Source organism: Dipodomys merriami, unplaced genomic scaffold, assembly GCF_024711535.1.
Source record: "Dipodomys merriami isolate MVZ:Mamm:240054 unplaced genomic scaffold, mDipMer1.0.p SCAF_28, whole genome shotgun sequence".
NCBI classification, from domain to species: domain Eukaryota; kingdom Metazoa; phylum Chordata; class Mammalia; order Rodentia; family Heteromyidae; genus Dipodomys; species Dipodomys merriami.
This window is the reverse complement of record NW_027204270.1, coordinates 8,691,285-8,715,550: the sequence shown is the minus strand read 5'-3', so window position 1 is coordinate 8,715,550 and position 24,266 is coordinate 8,691,285. Positions and strand designations below refer to the sequence as shown.

Here is a 24,266-nt window from a genome sequence, read left to right as displayed (position 1 = left end):
CCCAGGTCCAGAGTGCATGCCCCATGAACAACAATAAAAATAAAGCAAAATTACTAGTGAAGCTTAGGCACCAGAAGTTGAATATCTGTAATTCTAGGTACACAGGAGAGTGAGTCCTGAGGATGGCAGTTTCCAGGCAGCCCAGGAAGAAAATCCTTGAGTTGCTTATCTCCCATAAGCCTTTTGTGAGGACAGACAAAACCTCAGACTTAGAGCTGTGTCAAGTGGCAGAGTGACTGACAGCCAAGGGGGAAAAGGCGAAGGGACAGAACCAAGCCCTCAATTCAATCCTCAGTACCTGTATAAAGAAGAAAATGTAATGTTCATGCATCTTTCATGGAATATTATACCCAAGCTCAGAATGTGGCTCAGTGGTAGAGTGCTTGCCTAGCATGCATGAAACCCTGGGTTCAACTCCTCAGTACCACACACAGAAAAAGCCTAAAGTGATGCTGGGGCTCAAGGGGTAGAGTGTAGGCTTGAGCACAGAGAGGCTCAGAAAAGGTGGTCTGTCCCTGAATTCAAGCCCAGGATTGGCAGAAAAAGAAAAAGAAAAAAGAAAGGAATGGAGTCCTGTCCAAATCCAGGTACAGTGGAGAACCCGTGGCTGATTTCCTGCTGTGACATGACTACAGGAAGCCGCTGGCACCTGTGCATTGAGCACTGACCATGGAGCCCACTAACTCACTTGGGGCCAGACTGCTTCACCACAGGGGCTGTGAGGCCTTCCACACCTTGCTGCAGCCCTGAGTGCCAGCTCACCACACTACACATGGTGAAGCTGACATCCACCTCTGAATCACTGGAGTGATTCCTCAACCTCCCCAGACCTATCATCATTCACAATGCAGCATCTTCCTTTTCCACACCTGGTTGAATACAAGAGGGGCTGGAAGCCCCCAGGGTGGCAGGCAGCATGGGGAGGTGGGGACACAGCTGTGGTGAAGACACCTTGCAGAGTCTGACCAGCAGGGGGCAGGAGAGGCCGGCCTAGTGCAGAGAAGCCTGTTGTCAGCACACACAAAGCCCACACCTGAGGCTCCTGAGGCAACTGTGAGGAGTGTCCAGGGCTTTGGCATCTGGCCAGCAGGGAGGGGCTCTGGGAAGGAGGGCCTTGCTCCAGGGACTGGCTCTCATTGCCACCTAAAACCTTCCAGGCCTCGTGCCCACCTGTGGGGCAAATGGCCAACCTGGGTTCCCTGTAGTCAGAGTGTATGCAGGGACACGATGTAGTATTAGGCCTGTGATCCAGATTCTGGGGAGTTCCTCAGAGGCACGATGCTGTAGCCAATGCCCAGCAAAAGGACGCTGACCTACCATCAGCAATGAAGAACTCCAAGGGGCTCCTCAGGGACCTGAGGAGAGAGCAAATGGCTACACCTGAGAATTCTGGAGACAGGCTGGGTGGGGATAGCCTCCAAGGAGAGGACCATGTGGAACAGGATCCAGGCTGCTGTGACCACAGCCAGGATGCTGTGTGGTGAAGAGCCTGACTGCAGTCACAGCCACTCTCCAGGGGTCTGACCCCAAGGGCAGGTGTCCTGGAATGCTGGTATTTCCCAGACCACACTCACCAGACAGGTTCTCTGTAGTTCAATATGCAGACATACCACACCTACAAGATACCACTGATGTTCTGGTGAGAGAGAGAATAGAAACAAAAAATCAGGGAGGAAGTTAATGAGGAAGGAGGGAGGGAAGAAGGAAAAAAGGAGGGATGGAGGGAGGAAGGAAGGAAGGAAGAAAGAAAGTCTGAGAATCGTAGTCTTGGAGCCTCAGCACTTTGGAGGTTTTGGAGGTTGAGACAGGAGGCTCACCGGAGCCAGTAGTTATCTAGCCAGGCCTTCCTAGATAATGTGGATCGCTTCTCAAAGAACAAAACAAGAGCCAGTCATCAGTGGCTCACCTCTGTAATCCTAGCCACTCAGGAGGCTGACATCTGAGGATCCCAGTTCAAAGCCAACCTGGGTATTAGAGTCCCAGTGAGACTCTTATCTCCAATTAACCACTAAAAAACCTGTAGAGGAGCTGATATGGTAGAGGAAGTAGCATGGCATATTATAGTATTTGACTTGGGTTGTATAAAATGGATAATGAATGATTTTAAGCTATAAATATTACTGTGCTTTCTGTGGATAAGACTTCCCTGGTTAACTAACTAGCTATTTTATTTTATTTATTTATTTTTTTTGGGGGGGGGTCTGGTTGTGGGGCCTGAACTCTGGGCTTGGGAGCTGTCCCTTAGCTCTTCAGCTCAAGGCTAGCACTCTACCACTTGAGCCACAGCGCCACTTCCGGCTTTTTTCTTTTTGCTTATGTGGTGCTGAGGAATCGAACCCAGGGCCTCAAGCATGCAAGGCAAGTGTTCTACCACTGAGCCACCTTCCCAGCCCTAACTAGCTATTTTAGCTAGTAACTATGTAACTCCACTTCTGCCATTTTTTCAACAATTAAGAGCCCTAACCCAGCTGAACCATCACCACCCTTTGTTCTATTCCCCTGCTTCCCACCAGCAAAACCTTGGTGGGAAATTTGGACTTGAGGTGTGAATTTCTTGTAACAATCATTGGCTAAACCCAACACCCAAACTCCCCCTTTCCCTGCCCTAGCCAAAAATGCTTAAAGGCCACTGTGGGATGGCACTCGGGGTATTTCCTGGGTTTCCAGACTTCAGGTGCGGTCCTGGCGTGTCAGCACTTTTTGCTCAATAAAATCTTTTACATTCACTGTGGACTGAGTGGTCTCACTACACCTCCCCACTACAGAGCTAAACCTCCAAATGTTAGACCACTATTCTTGAGCAAGATAGCTCAAGGGCCAAAACAATTGTAGGCAAAAAAGACAACAAGGGAGGGATATCGATGCCAGACTTCAAATTCAACTATAGAGCCATAATAACAAAGACAGCTTGGTACTGACACAAAAACAGACCTGAAGACCAATGGAATAGATTAGAAATCCAGAAATAAATCCACATGCCTATAAGTCAGCTGATATTTGACTAAGGAACCAAAGACATACAGTGGAAGAAGCATAGCTTCTTCAACTACTGGTGCTGGGAAAACTGCGCAGCCACGTGCAGAAAACAAAAAGTGGACCCAGGCTGTCACCATGCACTAACATCAACACAAAGTGGATTAAAGACCTTAACATCAAACCTCAACCTCTGACATACTGCAGGACAGAATGGGAGAGACACTTGAACTTATTAGGTATAGCAGGAACTTCCTGAACAGAGTCCCAGGGTCACAACAAATTGGAGAGAGACTCGATAAATGAGACTACCTTAAAATAAAAGGTTTCTGCACAGCTTAAGACATAGCAACCAAACTAGAAAGAAAGCCAACTAATTGTAAAAAAAAAAAAAAAGTATTTACCAGCAATATATCAGACAAGGGCCTAATATCCAGTATATATAGGGAACTCAAGAAACTAATCCCTCCCAAACCTAACAAACCAATTACTAAACAGGCAACGGAACTAAAGAGAGACTTCTCAGAAGAGATAAAAATGGCAAAGAAACACATGAGGGGATGTTCATCATCCCTGGCTGTAAAGAAAATGCAAATCAAAACAACCCTGAGATACCACCTTATCCCAGTCAGAATGGCCCACATCATAAAGTCAAATGCTGGAGGGGATGTAGAGAAAGAGGAACCCTATTGCACTGCTGGTGGGAATGTACACTAATATACTACTTTGGAAAGCAGTGTGGAGGTACCTCAGAAAACTAAATATAGACCTCCCCTATGACACAGCCATACCACTCCTAGGCATCTATCCTGAACAACAGGAACCAGGATACAAGGACACATGCACCTCCATGTTCATTGCAGCATTGTTTCCAATAGCCAATATATGGAAACAACCCAATGCCCCACTACAGATGGATGGATCCAAAAACCATGGTGTCTAGATACAATAGAATATTATGCAGCCATTAGAAAGGACAAAATATTGGCATTCATAGGGAAATGAATGGAACTAGAAGAAATCATGCTGAATGAGGTAAGCCAAGAATAAAGAGACAAATGGCACATCGTCTCCTTGATCTGTGGATATTAAGTCCAAAATGTAAGGTGATACAACAAAGTAAACAGGACTAGAGAAACAAAGGACTTCCACTCATCTGATTGAATCATTACTAAAGACCCCATGCTGCTGACCACATATATGGTATATATGCACACATAGGAGGGAAACTAGGAGGAAGACACAGAAACAGAGGAAAACAGGAAAACATAAAACAGCTACACTGGTCATTGATCAAAATGAAGTAGGCAACTCAAGGCAGGGATGGGAGGGAGGGAATGAGAGGGAAAGAGGGAACAGCTGACACTAAGCAAAAGGAAAGAAATGTACATATTACCCGATGTGGAAGAAATAACTTTATTGTCAGAGCTCATAGAATTCACAAACTTTCTAGACCACGATAATGACAATTTGCCTCATGAAGGTTAGGATGTGTTTGTGACTTTAACGAAGTATCACTATCTCACAATACTATGAAATTTGTGAAATTATGTAATCACTTAATCACAATAAAAAATTAAAAGAAAACAGCTCAAGGAGAGCACCTAAGCCCTGAGTTCAAGCCCACATCTGACAAAAACAGAAAAAAAAATCCAGTCCCCTGTGGCTCATGCATATAATCCTGTAACCCTAACTACTCCTGAGGCTGAGTTCAGAGAATAAATGTTCAAAGCCAGCCTGAGCATAAAAGTCCATGAGACCCTTATTTCCCATTAACTCCCACAGCTGTGTCCCCACCTCCCCATGCTACCTGCCACCCTGGGGGCTTCCAGCCCCTCTTGTATTCAACCAGGTGTGGAAAAGGAAGATGCTGCATTGTGAATGATGATAGGTCTGGGGAGGTTGAGGAATCACTCCAGTGATTCAGAGGTGGATGTCAGCTTCACCATGTGTAGTGTGGTGAGCTGGCACTCAGGGCTGCAGCAAGGTGTGGAAGGCCTCACAGCCCCTGTGGTGAAGCAGTCTGGCCCCAATTGAGTTAGTGGGCTACATGGTCAGTGCTCAATGCACAGGTACCAGTGGCTTCCTGTAGTCATGTCACAGCAGGAAATCAGCCACGGGTTCTCCACTGCATCAAATCTGGATTTCTAAGGGAGACTTGAGAGAATTCTTTTTCTTCTTTCCTTCCTTCCTTCCTTCCTTCCTTCCTTCCTTCCTTCCTTCCTTCCTTCCTTCCTTCCTTCCTTCCTTCCTTCCCTCCTTCCCTCCTTCCCTCCTTCCCTCCTTCCCTCCTTCCCTCCTTTCCTTTCTTTCTTTTTTCTTTTTTTGTTGGTCGTGGGGTTTAAACTCTGGGCCTAGGCGCTGTTCCTGAGCTCTTCAGCTCCAATTTAGCACTCTACCACTTTGAAACAGTGCCACTTCTGGGTTTTTGGTGGTTAATCAGAGGTAAGAGTCTCAGGGACTTTCCTCCTGGCTCTCAACCATGATCCTTAGATCTCAGCCTCCTGAGTACTATGATTACAGAAGTAAGCCTCCAGTGCTCCATTGAGCTCTTCTTTCTCTTTCCTTCTTTTTGCTTTCTTTCCTTTCTTTCATTCTTTTTCTTTCTTTCTTTCTTTCTCTCTCTTTTTCTTTTCTTCTTTTTTCCCCATGTATTAAGGTTTGAACTCAGTGCCTTGGCTCTGTCCCTTAGCTTTTTCCACTCTTGACTAGAAGTCTGCCACCCACTTGACACATCTCCAAGTCTGGAGCTTGGTCTATCCTAATAGAAAGCTAATTGGAGATAAGAGTCTCAAGGATATTCTTGCCTGAGATGGCATAGAATTCCAATCCTCAGAAAGTCTTCTGGGTAGCTATGATTACAGATGTCTAGCCACTGGTACCTAGCTTTATTAGCAATTTCTCTTTTTTTTTTTTTTTTTTTTTTTTTTTTTTTTTTTTTTTTTTTTTGGTGAGTCCTGTGACTTGCACTCTGGGCCTTAGCGCTGTCCCTGAGCTTTTTTGCTTAAGTCTAACATCTATCCCTTTGAGCCAGAGCTTCACTTCTGCTTGGGGGAAGAAATGCAGATCATTGTAAAAGTCTCACAGAGCCAGGCACCGGTGGCTCATGCCTGTAATCCTAGCTACTGGGAAGCCTGAGATCTAAGGATCCAGCCCAGGCAGAAAGTCCATGAAAGTCTTATCTCCAATAAAACACTAGAAAACCAGAAGTGGCACTGTGTCTAAGTGGTAGAGTGCTCACCTTGAGCTGAAGAGCTGAGGGACAGCGCCCAAGCCCAGAGTTCAAGCTCCAAGACTAACAAAAAAAAAATGCTCACACTTTCCTGCACTGGCTAGCTTTGAACTGAAAACCTCAGAACTCAGCCTCCTTAGTGTTATGCCAAAGTGGCAGGACCCCCACCAAGAAGACCACCGAGAGTCAGACTCTACAGCTGTTTTAAGGTTTTATTAGATGGGCTGCAGCTCGGGCCTCGTCCTACACTCTGACACAGCAGAGCCTAGGAGGAGAGCCCCAAGCTAAGGATTTGCAGGTCTTATAAAGGCACACAACCAGGTGGTTTAGCACCACGTGTTGCTCTGCTACAAACAAGCAACAAGTGGTCACTGCCTCAAAACTTTAATCCTTCATTCCCCCCCCCTTGACTTATGGTCCTGAGACACAATCTTGTGGCTCCGGCCCAAAACTAAACTCCAACAGCTCTCGATCTTGACTAGTCCCTCTCTGACCTTAGCCATACTATTAAACAACAATACCAATAACAATCAGTTCATTTTTCTTTTCTTGAGGCATATGCGGATTGGTTGGGTAGGATGCTTGGAGACTTCCCATGTTTCCTCACGGTCGTCCAGGGCAAAGGGTTCAGCCAGTCTGGCGTGGGAGCAGTGGATCCAAGCAGCGATGCCTTCCACCTTAAGGGCAGTGGGTGTAGCCAGTAGCACCATGTAAGGTCCCTTCCACTGTGGTTCCAGAGATCTCAAGTTGTGCCTTTGAAAAAACACCCAGTCCCCTGGTTTAAACAAATAGGGGGTAGATATAGAAGCAGAATAGAATGTGGCTTTTAGTTGGGGCCACATACTCTTATGCACCAGCTATAAATAATCAAGCTTACACAGAAATTCAGTATCATCCAAATCAGCAAGCAATTATTTCAAAAGGAGTAAGGCCAAGCTGATAGGGTGAATTTCTTACTCTAAAAGGAAGGAGCGATACCCAGTCTACACCAGTCTCTAAGGCCAAGTTAGTTAAGGCCTCTTTTAGAATCCGATTCATTCTTTCTACCTGCCCTGAACTCTGGGGTCTATAAGCACAGTGCAATTTCCAATCCGTCCCCAGTGCCGCGGCTATTCCTTGACTTACTTTTGAGATGAAGGCCCATCCATTGTCCGACCCAATGGTGGATGGGAAGCCATACCTGTGTAGGATTTCTTCCAGGATCTTCTTAGCCACGATGTTCTTGGTCTAATGCTTTGTTGGGTAGGCTTCAACCCATCCTGAAAAAGTGCCTACAAAAACTAGCAAATATTTATATCCAGATTTTCCAGTTTTAATTTCTGTGAAGTCTACTTCCCAATACACACCTGGCCTATCTCCACGGAGGCGAGCTCCTTTTGTAACCGGTTGATTGTGGGCATTGGTGAGCAGACAGGCTTTAATGTCCTCAATGAGTTGATTTCCTTGCCTAATTTTTACTTCTGAGTGTCGGAGCAAGTCGTGCCATCTTCGGGTTCCCATGTGACAGACCCGATGGATTCTCTTAAGAATCCCCTTGCCCAATCTTTGTGGCAAGATAAGTTTCCCCTCATCAGTTTTCCACCAGTCTTTGTTTCCTTCTCTGTCCAGGAGTTTATAGGCCATGGGAATTTTCTTTATCCACTCCAAGTCTTCTTGGGAGTACTGAGGCTCAGGAGGCAAAGCTCGTGGCCCTGGGTCTAGTACTAGAGTCAGTACTTCCGCTCTGGGCTGGAGGACCGCTTCCTTAGCTGCCTGATCGGCCAAGTTATTTCCTTTGGTTATAGAATCAGTTCCCTTTTGATGGCCAGGGCAGTGCATAATGGCAATATTTGCTGGTTCCCATATGGCCTGGATGAGGCTTAAATTTTCTTGTTTGTTTTTAATAGTCTTTCCCTCAGCTGTCAGCAGCCCTCTCTCTTGGTAAATGGCTCCATGGACATGCACGGTGGCAAAAGCATACCAACTGTCCGTGTAAATGTTTAGTCTCTTCCCTTTTCCCATCTGTAGGGCTTTTGTTTGTTTGTTTGGGTCCGGTCATGGGGCTTGAACTCTGGGCCTGGACGTTGTCCCTCAGCTCTTCAGCTCAAGGCTAGTGCTCTACCACTTGAGCCACAGCACCACTTCTGGCTTTTTTTTTTTTCTGATTATGTGGTGCTGAGGAATTGAACTGGGGCCTCAGGCATGCAAGGCAAGCACTCTACCACTGAGCCACCTTCCCAGCCCCCCATCTATAGGGCTTTTGTTAGTGCCACTAGCTCTGCTGTTTGTGCAGATGTTCCCTGGGGGAGTGCTTCTGCCCACACTATCTCAGTGTCCGTGGTGACTGCTGTGCCCACGTACCTTTTTCCATCTGGAATGAAACTGCTGCCATCTGTGAACCAGGTATGCTCAGCATGTGATAGTGGTGAGTCCAACAAGTCTGGCCTGAGACTATATACTTGGGCCAGGATCTGCTCACAGTCATGCAGGGGCGCTTCCAGATCTGGATCCGGCAGCAGAGTAGCTGGGTTTAATGCTATGTGTACACAAAAGCTGATCCACGTGGGGTTAAGTAACAAGGTCTGGTAATGGACCATGGGGGCATTGCTTATCCACCGGTTGGGCGGTTGTCTTAGCACCCCCTCTAGAGCGTGTGGAGTGGCTACAGTCAGGTTTTGTCCCAGAGTCAATTTATCAGCGTCTTTTACTAAGAGAGCTGCTGTGGCTATTATTCTTAGGCACGGAGGCCACCCAGCAGCAACAAGGTCTAATTTCTTTGACAAATAAGCAACTGGTGGCTTCCAAGGTCCAATTGGCTAGGTGAGCACTGCCTTTGCTATTCCTTTATGTTTAGCCATGAATATGTTTAGCCTGAATATGTTTAGCCATGAATATGTTTAGCCATGAATATGTTTAGCCTGCTGTTCACAGCAGGTAAGCCCAAGGCAGGGACTTCCAAAAGGCTTCTCTTAATTGCCTCAAAGGCTTTTTGCATCTGCTCAGTCCAATGAAATTCTGGGAGATTTTTAGCCAAGATTTCCCTGAGGTCCTTCTTATGTTGTACCTGTTGTTGCTCCAGAATTCTAGCCAAACTCTTTTCCTTGGCCCAGTCTCTCTTTTCACGCTCAATTTCACATTCTCTGTCCTTCCTTTCCTGTCTTTGCTCCTCCGTCTCTCTTATTGTAAACCTTTTCTGCCACGGCTACTAGATCCCTAATAGTCTTTTCACCAAGTCTGCCTAGAGCCTGCAACTTTTGCTTTATGTCTGGTGCAGCTTGATTTATATAGGCAAACAATCATCTGAGCCGACTTCTGGATCTCAAGATCATATGGGGTATATTGACTAAAAGCTTCCATGAGCCACTCAAGATATGCTGCCAGACTTTCACTTCCTCCCTGTCTAACATCATAAACTTTGGCCATATTAGTAGGTCGGCAAGCCGCCGCCTTGAAACCTGCCAACAGAGCCTGGAGGTAGACGAGGAGTCGCTCCCTACCTTCAACCATATTGTAGTCCCATGTTGGTCGGATCTCAGGAAAATAGGCAGCGATCAGGGCAGGATCCGTGATGGGCGCTCCTGTGGGGCCAGGGATATGTTTCCGGGCCACCTCTCGGATACGGTCTCTCTCTTTGGTGGTAAAAAGGACCTGTAAAAGCTGACTGTAATCATCCCAAGTGGGCTGATGAGTAAAGAGAATAGTTTCAAGCAAATGAATTAAATCCTAGGGTTTCTCAGAAAAGGCATTTTGGGTGCACCAATTGTATAGATCACTGGTAGAAAATGGCCAATACTGGAGTTGCTGTTGATGATCCACATCCACAGGACCTACGGCGCATAAGGGAAAAGCAGCTGCATTAGAAGGGGGGTGATCCCACGGCGTCATCGAGTGATTGGCCCCTCAGAAACTTTAAGGGCAGGTACTGAGGATTCTATAGCTCCCTCCTCCTCTTGATCATTCTCAGGTTCTGCAAAAGGAACCTGGGAAGGGGAGTATGGGGGAGGAAACATTTCTTCTTCCAAGTTATCTGCCTGAAAAACCAGGGGGTATCTTTTCTTTTCCTCTTTCTCAGTTTCTTTTTGTAAGTCTAGGGGACTAGATGGAGTGGTGCCCATGGTTTCCAGTCCCGTCAGTTGTACAGTCCAAAAAATAATAAACAGTACAAACAAAACACACACAGGCCTGACAGTTATGAAAAAAAGCTTACGAAGTGGAGATCTCCCGAATTGGTCCGCTGACTCCTGTAATGGGACACCCATGCCCCATAGCAGAAGGAGCAGACCCACATGGGTGAGTTGGGCCTCGGTTAGGAGGCCCTCTTGGTCAGTTCCAGCCCAACACCGAACGGACCCCCGCCCCACAATTCACACGGCGGGGTTCCAAGGACCCCTGCTCCATATGGCAGGGTTACCCCCGCCCCACAAAAGGATCTGGGATGTCTCCCAGTTCCTCCAGGGTTGTTTTGCAAGCATGTCCATTTTGACAAACCTTTATGAATCGGAGCGGCCGTCCTCACAAGGGAAAATGAAAGTAAAACAGACAAATGACAGGACAAGACAAATTAACAAAGACAGCGCTGTTTTACCTTTGGAGTCTGAGGTCTCAGGGGTCTTTGGGGGGATCCCGGATGAGCCCCCACTAATATGTTATGCCAAGGTCGCAGGACCCCCACCAAGAAGAACACCAAGAGTCAGACTCTACAGCTGTTTTAAGGTTTTATTTAGACAGGCTGCAGCTCAGGCCTTGTCCTACACTCTTTCACAGCGGAGCATAGGAGGAGAGCCCCAAGCTGAGGATTTGCAGGTCTTATAAAGGCACACAATCAGGTGGTTTAGCACCACGTGTTGCTCTGCTACCAACAAGCAACAAGTGGTCACTGCCTCAAAACTTTAACCCTTCATTAGTAGATACTGGTTATTAGGTACTGGTGTCAGGCTTAAAATTAGGTTTCTAGGGGCTGGGAAGGTGGCTTAGTGGTAGAGTGCTTGCCTAGCATGCATGAAGCCCTGGGTTCCATTCCTCAGTACCACATAATCAGAAAAAGCCAGAAGTGGTGCTGTGGCTCAAGTGGTAGAGCTCTTGCCTTGAGCACAGAGAAGCTAACGGACAGTGGCCAGGCCCTGAGTTAAAGCCCCAGAACCAGCCAAAAAAAAAAAAAATTAGGTTTCTATCCAACTTTCTTTCTTCTTCTTCTTTCTTTTCTTTTCTTTTTCCTTTTGGCCCATCTTGGGGTCACAACTCAGTGCCTGGGCACTGTCCTTGAACTTCTCTTGCTCAAGGCTAGCACTCTAGCACCACTTCTGGCTTTTTCTGTGTCTATGGTACTGAGGAATGGAACCCAGGGCTTCATGCATGCTAGGCAAGCACTCTACCACTGAGCCACCTTCCCAGCCCTTCTATCCAAGTTTCTATGAATCTTTTTCCTTGGTGCCAGTACTGGGGCTTGAACTCTCAGTCTGGATGATGTTGCCTTTTTTTGGATCATTTTTTTTTCAAAGCAGGTGCTCTATCACTGGCATCACAGCTTCTCTCCAGGCTTTTTTGGTGGTTTAATCACAGATACAAGTCCCACTTTTCCAGCTCCAGTTGAGTTGGAATTATAATCCCATAATCTTCAAATCCCTTGAGGAGCCAGGACCACAGGTGGGTGCTCTTGAACTCTTTTATTTCCCTCTATGGAGACCTAGCAATAATGGATTGCAACCAAACAAGCTGGATTTTTCTGGAAGGTTTAAACTCACAATCCTAATGGCCTTACTTGCTCAGTGCTGTCGCTCTCTCTTAAACCACACCAGTTCTCACCCTCCTGAGTAGCGGGAATTACAGATGTAAGCAATAGGCTGGTTTTGTCTTTTTTTATTTTTTGGCCAGTCCTGGGGCTTAAACTCTAGGCCTGGGTGCTGTCTCTGGGCTCCTTTTGCTCAAGACTAGCATTCTACCACTTTGAACCAAAGCACCACTTCTGGCATTTTCTGTGATTAATGGTAGATAAGAGACTCCAGGACTTTGCTGGCTGGGCTGCGTTCAAACCCCTAACCTCAGATCTTAGTCTCCTGCATAGATAGGATTACAGGCATGCATCACCAGCAACTGGCTTGTGTGTGTGTGTGTGTGTGTGTGTGTGTGTGTGTGTGTGTGCATGTGTGTGTGTGTGTGCATGTGCGCACCATTCATTGATGCTGGGACACACCCTGGACACTGTCCCTGAGATTCTGTTTCTCAAGCTAGAGCTCTACAACTTGAGTCACAGCACCACTTCTGGAGATAAGAACTTATTGGAGATAAACCTCACAGACTTTTCTGCCTGGGTTGGCTTTGAACCTGGATCCTCAGACCTCAGCATCCTAAGTATCTAGGATTATACATGAGTCACCAGTGGCCAGCTGATTTTCTTATTGCTTTTTGGTGTTTGTGTATGTCCTGGACCTCTGTCATGAATTCAGAAACTGAATGCTGTCTGCATTGCTTTTCTCAAGGTTAGCACTCTGTCAGTTGAGCCACAAATCCACTTCAGGCTTTTCTGGGTGCTTAATTGGAGATAACAGTTTCAGATTTTCCTGCTTGAGGTTGGATTCCAACTTCAAACCTCACATCTGAGCCTACTGTAGCTAGGATGACAGGCATGAGCCACTGGCTCCCTGCTTATAATAATATTTATTATCAGGGCTGGGAAGGTGGCTCAGTGGTAAAACGCTTGCTTTGCATACATGAGTCCCTGGGTTTGATTCCTCAGTACCACATAAGCAGAAAAAGTTGGGAGTGGAGCTGTGGCTCAAGTGGTAGAGCCCTAGCCTTGAGCTGAAGAGCTGAGGGACAGTGCCCAGGCCCAGAGTTCAGGCCCCACAACCAAAAAATAAAATAAAAATATTATTTATTACCAGAAAGTAAAATAAACAGAGTAAATGGCTTCATCAGGCTGTGCCATTGCCATAGAACCATCTAGGCTGAACCATTTTAGTCAGATTACTTTGTTGAGAACACAGAATACAGATGGCCATGGTTCCCAGAACACCCCACATCACGTTCCTGATATTTAAACTGGAACTCAGAGGAAGCTGTATTCACCTTTCTTTATCTCTGGGGATTGGCCTGCCTGGGATTTGCATCCCCTTTAGGATATACTGGGGTCCTAAAGGGGACATTCATGTTCATTTCCAAGGGACCTTAAGAAAACAACACAAACTAGTAAAGTGCACAAAGGCTGTATTATCTAAATTCCTTTGAAAAGGGATATTTCACTGGGACTTCCTAACCATTGGGTGTCAGGCCATAGAATTGATACATTTCACAGAAATTAGAGGAGTAAGTCTCGACATGGATATTATGGGCTGGCTTTATGTCCATTAGGATCTGCTCTAAGCTCACTGGGAAAATCTCTCCTCCTTGCCTTGATACGCATTCAAATATTGCAACTGATTGCACTCCATAGGGGCCGGGTACAGCCCTCGCTGTAACTGCCTCAGCCTGGCTGTGTGGCTCAGCAGGTTCTATAGAGCAGCCATGGAGATGTGGTTCCCATAGACACTGAACCAGCTCGCTGGCAGCTCTGGCTCAGGGTGGCAGGATGGCAGAGAGCTGGGCCTCAGTGATCCCACAGTGCTCTAAGGCCAGGGTCTCCACAGTGCCAGGCATTTCTCCAGCGGAGCCCAGAAGAGCTCCAGACTCCAATGACCCAAATACACGGTCCTGAGACACAGGTGCTTGAGCTGACTGGTGCATGGACACAGGGACAGACACCTCAGGTCTGCTTCATTCAGTGGACTTGAACTGAAAGACAGACTGGTCAGAAGCTTGAGGGTCCTGAGGAGAGAGCAGAGAGACTGGGGTGAATGGTGGTGGTGAGCAGAGCAGACTCGGGTAGGAGATGGTCAGCACCGAGGGAGACCAACCACACGATGCTGCTGGCTGAGACCCCTGTCACTCCACCATCCCAGCCTGATGCCTGTCAGTGCCACCTGAGCCTGGCCCTGGCCACTATCCTCTCCTTTCTCCTCTCCTCACTGTCTGGACACAGCACTGGGCTTCCTGCCCGCAGGGCCCAACCACCCATGCATCTGAGCATCGCAGCACAGCATCCTTTCCTGTCCCCTTGTTTCCAGTTTCTATCCTGTGAGCTCAGACTTGCTTCCTATAGAGGAACTCACAGCCACTCACTTCTACATAGGACTCCACAGTGGGCTTCCTGCCCTGAGCACGCTCCCAGCATGCACACTGCTTGCTAATTAGATTGAGATACCAGATGAGAACTAACAGTAAACTGGAGAATGCACTTCCTCCTGTGTTTCCTCACTATACCTTATCAGCATGCTCACCACTCACAGTTGAGGCCGTTCATATCTGTCCAACACAAGGTCGGCGCAACTCTAGTTCTTCTACCCTGCTAACCGCAGGACCTTCTGTAGATCCCCATAAAGGAAGATGACCTGATGCATATAAAGTTGCTCAAGACTGATCTGCTGCAGCAGTTCCATGAAGAAGTAATTCACACTGAAAATACAATATACCACATTTATCTTGGAGAGGGAAATCATGCGAAGGTTCTTCATCTGGCCCAGATAAGGAACCATACTTTCCACTGTTCTGTGATGCCACAAATCATCCAGAACCAGCTCCTGGATAGAGTCCAGATGAAGCACACGGAGAGTACTTTGTATTCTACAGGCAGAGTCAAAAGTGGAGGCAAACAGAATCTACAGCTTCTCAGAACACAGCTGAATCTGCCTCTTCATGGCCCCATCCACTTCTAGCTCTGAGCTCAGGGCCACTCACTGGTCAGGGATAATGCACAGCAAAATGTCACCCCAAGCTTGTCTCTCTGTGTATGGGTGTGTGTCCTGTGCATTGAACTCAAGTCCTGACACTTTCATTGGGGACAAATATTAGTACTATACTACTTGAGTCATAGCGCCCTTTCTGGTTTTTTTTGGGGGGGAGGGTACGGTTGTGGGGCCTGAACTCTGGGCCTGGGCGCTGTCCCTCAGCTCTTCAGCTCAAGGCTAGTGCTCTACCACTTGAACCACAGTGCCATTCCGGCTTTTTTCTTTTTACTTATATAGGGCTGAGGAATCGAACCCAGGGCCTCATGCATGCAAGGCAAGCTCTCTACCACTGAGCCACCTTCCCAGCCCCTCCCTTTCTGTTTTTTTAAAAATATCATGATTATAAATGTATCAAAGATTCTACTGCCCGGGTTGACATGGAACCCCGATCCTCAGACCTTAGCCTTTTGAGTAGGTAGGAGTACAGAAAATAATTCAGCACTCCTTTCTATTTTAGCACATGTTATACCATCTTTCTGTGCTTGAGTTAGATGCTGGGGTGTTGTGCTGCCAGTCAAGATCTCCACACTGAGCCATGTCCACAAGGCCTTCCTCCTTTCCTTCCTTCCTCTTCTCCTTCCTTCCTCCCTGGGATCCTTCTTTCCATTGTCATTCTTTCTAGAACTTGAGTGACATCTTGATTGCTTTGTACTTCTGAAGCCTTCTCTGCCTATTGAACTGCAGAGAACCTGTCTGCTGTGTGGGGTCTGGGGAATACCAGCATTCCAGGACACCTGCCCTTGGGGTCAGACCTCTGGAGAGTGGTGTGACTGCAGTCAGGCTCTTCACCACACAGCATCCTGGCTGTGGTCACAGCAGCCTGGATCCTGTTCCACATGGTCCTCTCCTCTGAGGCTGACCCACCCGAATGTCTCCAGCAGTTCTCCATTTGCTCTCTCCTCAGGTGCCTGAGGAGCCCCTTGGAGTTTTTCATTGCTGCAGTCAGCTGATGGTAGGGCAGCGTCCTTGTGCTGGGCATTGGCTGTGGCACCATGGCTCTGAGGAACTCCCCAGAGTCTGGGTCACAGGCCTAAGAATACATCAAGTCCCTGTCTGCACTCTGACTACAGGGAACCCAGCTTGGCCATTTGCCTCACAGGTGGGCACAAGATCTGGCAATGAGAGCCAGTCCCTGGAGCAAGGCCCTCCTTCCCAGAGCCCCTCCCTGCTGGCCAGATGCCAAAGCCCTGGACACTCCTCACAGTTGGCTCAGGAGCCTCAGGTGTGGGCTTTGTGTGTGCTGACAACAGGCTTCTCTGCACTAGGCCGGCCTCTCCTGCCCCCTGCTGGTCAGACTCTGCAAGGTGTCTTCACCACAGCTGTGTCCCCACCTCCCCATGCTGCCTGCCACCCTGGGGGCTTCCAGCCCCTCTTGTATTCAACCAAGTGTGGAAAAGGAAGATGCTGCATTGTGAATGATGATAGGTCTGGGGAGGTTGAGGAATCACTCCAGTGATTCAGAGGTGGATGTCAGCTTCACCATGTGTAGTGTGGTGAGCTGGCACTCAGGGCTGCAGCAAGGTGTGGAAGGCTTCACAGCCCCTGTGGTGAAGCAGTCTGGCCCCGAGTGAGTTAGTGGGCTCCATGGTCAGTGCTCAATGCACAGGTGCCAGCGGCTTCCTGTAGTCATGTCGCAGCAGGAAATCAGCCACGGGTTCTCCACTGCACCTGGATTTGGACAGGACTCCATTTGCTTTTTTTTTCTTTTTCTTTTTCTCCCAATCTTGGGCTTGAACTCAGGAACAGGCCACCTTTCCTGAGCCTCTCTGTGCTCAAGGCTAGCTCTCTACCCCTTGAGCCCCAGCACTTTAGGCTTTTTCTGTGTGTGTGGTACGGAGGAATTGAACCCAGGGTTTCATGCATGTGAGGCAGGCACTCTACCACTGAGCCACATGCCCAGCCCTGAGACTAGTATTCTATGAGACTCATGAGCATTACACTTTCTTCTTTATGCTGGTACTGAGGATCGAATTGAGGGCTTAGCCCTGTCCCTTAGCCTTTTCCCCCTTGGCTGTCAGTTACTCTGCCACTTGACACAGCTCTAAGTCTGAGGTTTTATCTGTCCTCAAAAAAAGCAACTCAAGGATTTTCTTCCTGGACTGGCTGAAAACTGCCATCCTCAGGATTCAGTCTCCTGTAACTAGGATGACAGATGTTGAACTACTGGTGCCTAAGCACCACTAGTCATCTTTATTTATTTTTTTCAGTTGTAACTCGAGAGGATCCAAAGAGGAGATTTACTGTCTCATCTCTGGGTTTTGTGGAGATTTCATTTACCCTTCTGTGTTAGCATGTTAAGACATGGGTCAACCTTAAAAGGGCACAGGAAGGGCGTAGTCATCTTTCTTTTGTTGTTGTTGATCATGGGGCTTGAACTCTGGGCCAGGGCACTGTTCCTAAGCAATTAATCTCAAGCAAGAGTTCTACCACTTGGGCCACAGTGGCACTTCTGGTTTTCTGGTGGTTCATTGGAGATAAGAGTTGGGTCTGCTTTCATGCTGGGACTGGCTTTGAACTGTGATCCTCAGATCTCAACTTCTCCAGTAGGTAGGATTATAGGTATGAACCACTGGCGCTCAGCTTAATTTTTAAGTCCTAGGGCATGAACTCATGACCTGGACACTATCACTGAGGTTTTCTTTTCTCTCAAATCTAGCCTTCTACCAATTTGAACCACTGACCCACTTAAGCTTTGGGGGAGGAAAGAAGGATAATTGTAATCAAAAGTCTCACAGACCTTCCTGACTCAGCTGATTTTGAATGGGGATCTCAGATCTCAGCCTCCTGAGTAGCTAGGATTACAGACATGAACCAATGGCACTCTACTTACAATAACTTATTTATTGTCACACAGTAAAATGAACAGAGTAAATGACTTCATCAGAATGCGTCCATTTCCATACAACCATTCAGGAAACAGAAACTCTCTCTTGTTCCTCCCAGGTTGAATGCACACCACTCAGATTTCTTTTTGAGAAGACAGGACACAGGAGCCCATGGTGAGTAGAACATCCCACATCACCGTCCTGACACTGAAAGTGGAAAGCAAAGGAACTTGTTCTCTCCTATGTTTTCCCCTGGGGAGTGGCAGAGAGTTTGTGTTCCTACTAGGATGTACCAGTGTCCTAAAGGAGACATTCAGGTTCATTTCCAAGGGACCCAAGGAAACAGCAAAAACTATTCCCGCGCACAAACCCCACAGTAGTTGAAGTCCCTTGTAAAGGCATATTCCTCTGTTAAAACCCAACTGCCACTGGGTGCCAGGCTATAGAACTGGTTCTTCTTACAGCCCGTACATGAGTAAGTGCAGATCTGGACCTTATGGGCTGGCTGTAGGTTCCTCAGGATCTGCACCAAGCTCACACAAACCTGGGCAAATCTCTCCCTGTTGACTTCACATCCATACAACAAACATTCGTGGTCATAGCTCTCCACAGGGGCCGGATACAGCCCTCGCTGTAACTGCCTCAGCCTGGCTGTGTGGTTCAGCAGATTCTGCAGGGCAGCCAAGGACATGCGGTTCCCACAGATGCTGAAGAAGCTCAGCTGGGAGCACTGGCTCAGGCTGGGCAGGATGGCAGAGAGCTGGGCCTCAGTGATCCCACAGTGCTCCAAGGCCAGGGCCTCCAGGGTGCCAGACACTCTCTCCAGCAGAGCTCGGAGGGGACCAGGACTCCACTGACCCAAATATATGGTCCTGAGACGCAGGTGCTTGAGCTGACTGGTGCAGGGACACAGGGACAGACACCTCAGGTCTGCTTCATTCAGTGGACTTGAAATCAAAGACAGACTGGTCAGAGGCTTGAGGGTCCTGAGGAGAGAGCAGAGAGACTGGGGTGAATGGTGGTGGTGAGCAGAGCAGATTCGGTTAGGAGATGGTCAGCAAAGGTTGTCCTGCTGCACCGAGGGAGACCAACCACACGATGCTGCTGGCTGAGACCCCTGTCACTCCACCATCCCAGCCTGATGCCTGTCAGTGCCACCTGAGCCTGGCCAGGCCACCACCCTCTCCTTTCCCCTCTGCTCACTGTGTGGACACAGCACTGGGCTTCCTGCCCGCAGGGCCCAACCACCCAGGCATCTGAGCATCGCAGCACAGCATCCTTTCCTGTTCCCCTTGCTTCCAGTTTCCATCCTGTGAGCTCAGACTTGCTTCCTATAGAGGAACTCACAGCCACTCACTTCGACATAGGACTGCACAGCGGGCTTCCTGCCCTGAGCACACTCCCAGCATGCACCCTGCTTTCTGACGTCATTGAAGACCAGGGCAGAACTAAGCAGCACCCTCAGGAGGAGGAGCCTCTTCCTGTGTCTCCTCAGTCCCCTCAGCCCCGCAGTCACCCCACACAGTTGAGCCCCTTTCATATCTACCCACCCCAAGTTCAGCTCAGTCCTGTGTGCTCACTGAGCTTTTCTGCTCAACTCTACCTTTCTACCAATTTGAACCACTGCTTCACTTCCAGGTTGGGGGAGGAAAGGCAGATAATAATAGGTAAAAGTCTCACAGACCATCCTCTCCGTGCCAGCTTTGATTTAGGATCCTCACCTGAAGACCTTCTCCAGCTTATCATAAGGGAAGAAGCCTTCCCGTTCTTTGATTTGATGATTTCCATGTAGCAGCATCTCAGACAAGTATTTGTGTAAATTCTCCAAGATGCAAGAACAACATTCCATTTTCATCTTAGCCAAAGAAAGCTTGCGAAGGTTCTTCATCTGAGCCAGATAAGGAACCATACTTTCCACTATTTTGTGATGCCAGAAATCATCCACAACCAGCTCCTGGATGGAGTCCAGATGAAGCACACGCAGAGTGCTTTGTATTTTAGAGGTGGAGCCAGGAGTGGAGGCAAACAGAACCTTCAGCTTCTTAGAGCACAGCTGAACCTGGTCTCTTCTTGTCTCCACCCACTGGAGCACGTGGGCCAGCACACAATCCCAGGGGCCATTACTGATGGTGACATCCATGAATATCCTGAAGGGTGGCTCCTTCCTCAGGTCTGCACAGTGATTGGCTGCTGGCTTGTCAGTCAGGGCTGCTGCTGAGCAGGCTTGAGATATTGCTATGTACCCTGAGGTCCAGATGTTCAGGGACATATTCTGTAGATCTAACACTTGCAGTTTGCATCTACAGGGGAGACACAGGACAGTCTCAGAACAGACATGGCAGAATGGCCACATTCTGCTTCATCATTATTTGATCTAGCCAATATAACACACTATATTTCCTCCTCCTTTTTCCTAGTTTCTTTGTCTTTTTTCTTTTTATCGTGCACGAGTAATGGGGTCTGAATATATGGCATGGTTGCTGTCCGTTATGTTTTTCTACTCCAGGCTAGTTGTTCTACCATTTGAACCACACCTCAACATTTTTTGGGGGGTAGGGGCAGGGGTGTCCGCTCATGGGGCCTGAACTCTGGGCCTGGGCGCTGTCCCTCAGCTCTTCAGCTCAAGGCTAGCGCTCTACCACTAGAGCCACAGAGCCACTTCCGGCTTTTTTCTTTTTGCTTATGTGGTGCTGAGGAATTGAACCCAGGGCCTCATGCATGCAAGGCAAGTGCTCTACCACTGAGCCTCCTTCCTAGCCACTCACACCTCAACTTTTGGCTTGACGTTTTACTTTTTTTTTGTCAGTTGTAGGGTATGAACTCCGGGCCTGAGTGCTGTCCCTAAGCTCTTTAGCTCAAGGCTAGTTCTGTCACTTGAGCCACAGGGGCAAGGAGTAAGAGACCCAGACTTTCCAGCCCAGGCTGGTTTTGAATCTAATTCTTGGATCTCAGCCTTCTGAGTAGCTAGGATTACACAAGTGAGCCACTGGGGCTAGGCTTTGGCTTTATTTGGATTAGAGATAAGAACCTCAGACACTTTCTTACCCAGGTTGACTTTTCAAAATCTCAGCCACCTAAGTAGATAGGATTATAGGAGTACACCATTGAAATCAAACTTTTCCAAACCTTTCCCCTCTCCCTCACCCATGGCCAGCTGTAGGTGGCGATCTGGCAGCCATGCCTACAGTCATCCATAGCAACCCCCCATACCCAGAGGCCCACTTCCACAAGGAGCTCTGCAGGAATTCCTGGGATCCTCTGGACCCCAGGACTCCCCAGAGTCCACCATATTCTGGCTAACTCCAGTTTGTCTCATTCCTGGACTGCGGGGTCTTCCCTGGCCCCCAACCAAGGTCCCCCTTACCTGGGTCCCGCTCCCTGCTCAAGCAAAGCATCAAGGCCCTCCAGGGTGACTTGTAAGATCTCCAGGTCAGCTGAGCCCACCAGGGCCCCCAGGGGGAGGCAGGCAAAGGGCCAGGCCTGCACCATGGCCTTCAGCACCTCCATGCGTCTCTTGGCCACCACCTCTCTGAACAGCGTGGAGAAGAGATCCAAGGGAAGAACGTCCAGAGCAGAGATGGCCAAGGCCTGGTCCTCTAGCAGGCTCTGCATGGCCAGCTGCCGCAGTGTGGGCAGGGACATGGTGCTCAGAGTGCTGGAGCTGCAGGGAGAGGGCCTGGGAGCACACAGGAAGAGGCAGCTTTAGCGGTTGAAGCTGAGAAGTCCCTTCTCAGAGAGAACTCATCTCAAAGTCCACATCCCGACTCCAGCCATGGGGAGAGATGTCAGTTCACGCCCTTTCCACATAGCCCCGATGCCCCCCCCCCCAAGCACAGCGCTGGAAACAGGACAGCAGGATGCTCCCCACATAGGCAGCCCCAAACTCACCATGGTCCCATCCAGTTCCAGCCACTACTCTGAGCTCAGGCCCCAATTGTCAGGGATAATGAGGAGCCTAAAGGTCGGTCCAAGCTCTGTGTGTGTGTGTGTGTGTGTGTGTGTGTGTGTGTGTGTGTGTGTGTGTGTGTGTGTGTCTCAATCCTATGCCTTGAGTTCAGGTCCTGACACTTTCCTAGAGGGCTAGTATTAGTGCTCTACCACTTGAGCCATAGCTGCCTTTCTGTCATTTTCATGTTTAATTGAAGGTCAAGGTATCAAAGACTCTTCTGCCCGGGTTGTCTTGAAACACCGACTCTCAAATCTTAGTCTTCTGATTTAACAAGGAGGAGTGGATTTAGCCAAGAGCACATGCCACACCCTAGCTTGTTGTCTTAAGGTCTGGCCAGCACTCAAAAGTGCTACAAGAAATCCACAGGAATGTCAGCTGCCCAATCCCTGTTCTCCTTTCTTTCTTAGATACCTCGGCCTCTGGATGAGGACTCCAGGCAATAAGCACCATTAGTATTCAGTGAGTGTCAGCACTGGTACTGAGCAATAGTAATGTCAGGTACAGGCTAGTGTGGTGTATAGAAAGCACTACCTTTGAGATGGAACCCTCACCCAAGGCTGACTCTGAGAGAGAGACTCGCTGGGCTGCTCTTCCACCCAGGAGATGTTCTCCACTACCAGAGGAGCAGGGAGGTGGAGTACACAGATCAAGACAAGGCTTAACCTTTCAGTAACAGCTCTATGAGTGAGGTGGAGCTGTGTGGTGGAGATTCCCCAGCACCTTGGATGACCTGGGTTAGAACACAGGACCAACACAGATTAAGAAGAATCTCTAAAACACCCAGAACTTCTATAACCACTCCCCCACCCACCCTCTGAAATGAAATACTATACAGCGGAAAAAGAGAAAAAAGAGAGAAAGAGAGCATCCCCTGGAGTATGGGGCGTGAACTCAATGCCTCTTGTTTACCCTTAGCTTTCCTACCCAAGGCTGGCAGTCCTCCACCAGAACCACATATCCAATTCTGAAATTTTGCTGCTTACACGAAGAGAAGGATTTCAAGGATTGGAAATGTGGCTTAGTGGTAGAGTGCTTGCATAGCACGTATGAAGCGCAGGGTTCCATTCCTCAGTACCACATCCACAGAAAACCCAAAGTAGGGCCGTGGCTCAAGTGGCACAATGGTAACCTTGAGCAAAAGCAACTCAGGGGACAGCTCCCAGGCCCTGCCTTCCATCCCCAAGACTGGGAAAAAAAATAAAGCCTCAGGGATTTCTATCTGGGCTGGATCTAAACCACCTCAGATATCAGTCTCCTGAGTAGCTAGGGTTAATGGTATAAAGCACTGGTATCTGACTGGTTGTTTTGGTGCTTCAAATATGCATTGCTTTTTGTGCTTGCACTAGAGATTGACCTTTAGGGCCTGGGTGCTGTTCCCAAGGGCTGGTCAAAGCCAGTGCTCTACCACTTGAGTCACAGCTCTAGTCAAGGTTTATTTATTTGGGGAGAGATCAGGACCTTCTCCACCCAGAATATCCTGTTACTTGGATTCTTCACTCTTAGCTAACCTCAAGTTGATAGGATTACAAACAGGAGCCACAGATTCCTGATTTAAACTCAATATTTAACTTTTCAAAATTGAGGCTTGGTCCAGTGGCTCCCACCTGAAAGCCCAGCTCCTGTGGAGTAGAAATTGAGAGAATTGAAATCCTATCCCATCAGTTACCAACCACCTGGCATGGTGGTTCTTATCTGTCATCCCATATTGCCAAGACTGAATTAGTGGAGTTCTGGGGGCTCAGCCCTGCAATCCTAGCTGCTCAGGAGGCTGAGATCTGAGGATCCAGGCTCAAAGCCAGCTTGAGCAGGAAAGTCTGTGAGAGTCTCATCTTCAGCTGACCACCAGAAAACTGGAAGTGGTGCTGTGGCTCCAAGTGGGAGAGTGCTACTTTTGAGCAAAAAGAGCTCAGGGACAGCATCCAGGCCCACATCATATATATATATAAAAGCATGGACATTTGGATCTGAGTCTGCGTGTTCAGGTAAAATATTGAGACTCTATTTAAAGCTGGAAGCAAAGTTGTGTCTTTAGGAGTATAGTGAAGACCTTGAAGGAAACTGTTGAACCACAATGCCCAGACCTTAATTTCACCTCTTGTACTGATACAAACAGTAATAAAGAATTATTGAAAAATTTCAAGGCAGATGCTGGTGGCTCACACTAGAAATCTAGCTCCTAAAGAGCCTAAGATCTGTGAAACACAGTTCAAAGCCAGTCTAGGAGGGAAAGTCTGAGACTTTTTTCTCCCCCTACAGTGAAGGACTTTGAACTCTGGGCCTAGCTCTGTCCTTTACCTCTTCAGCTCAAAACTAGTGATCTACCACATGAGCCACAGCGCCGTCTGGTTTTCTGAGTGGTTTATTAGAGATACAGTCACACAGACTTTCCTTGCCAAGGCTGGCTTTCAACCACAATCCTCAGATCTCAGTCTCCTGAGTAATAAGATTTCAGTTGTGAGCCACCCATGGCAGGCAAGTCTGGGATTATG

The 24,266-nt window shown here is 48.2% G+C and overlaps 1 non-coding gene across 1 annotated transcript; it reads right to left on the bottom strand.

Moving 5' to 3' along the window:
* Positions 1–17,208: 17,208 nt before the first annotated feature.
* LOC138838485 (small nucleolar RNA SNORA26) lies at positions 17,209–17,327 on the bottom strand. The gene has a single exon (XR_011375623.1). It is a non-coding gene; the product is annotated as a small nucleolar RNA SNORA26 (small nucleolar RNA).
* Between the last annotated feature and the right edge of the window lie 6,939 nt (positions 17,328–24,266).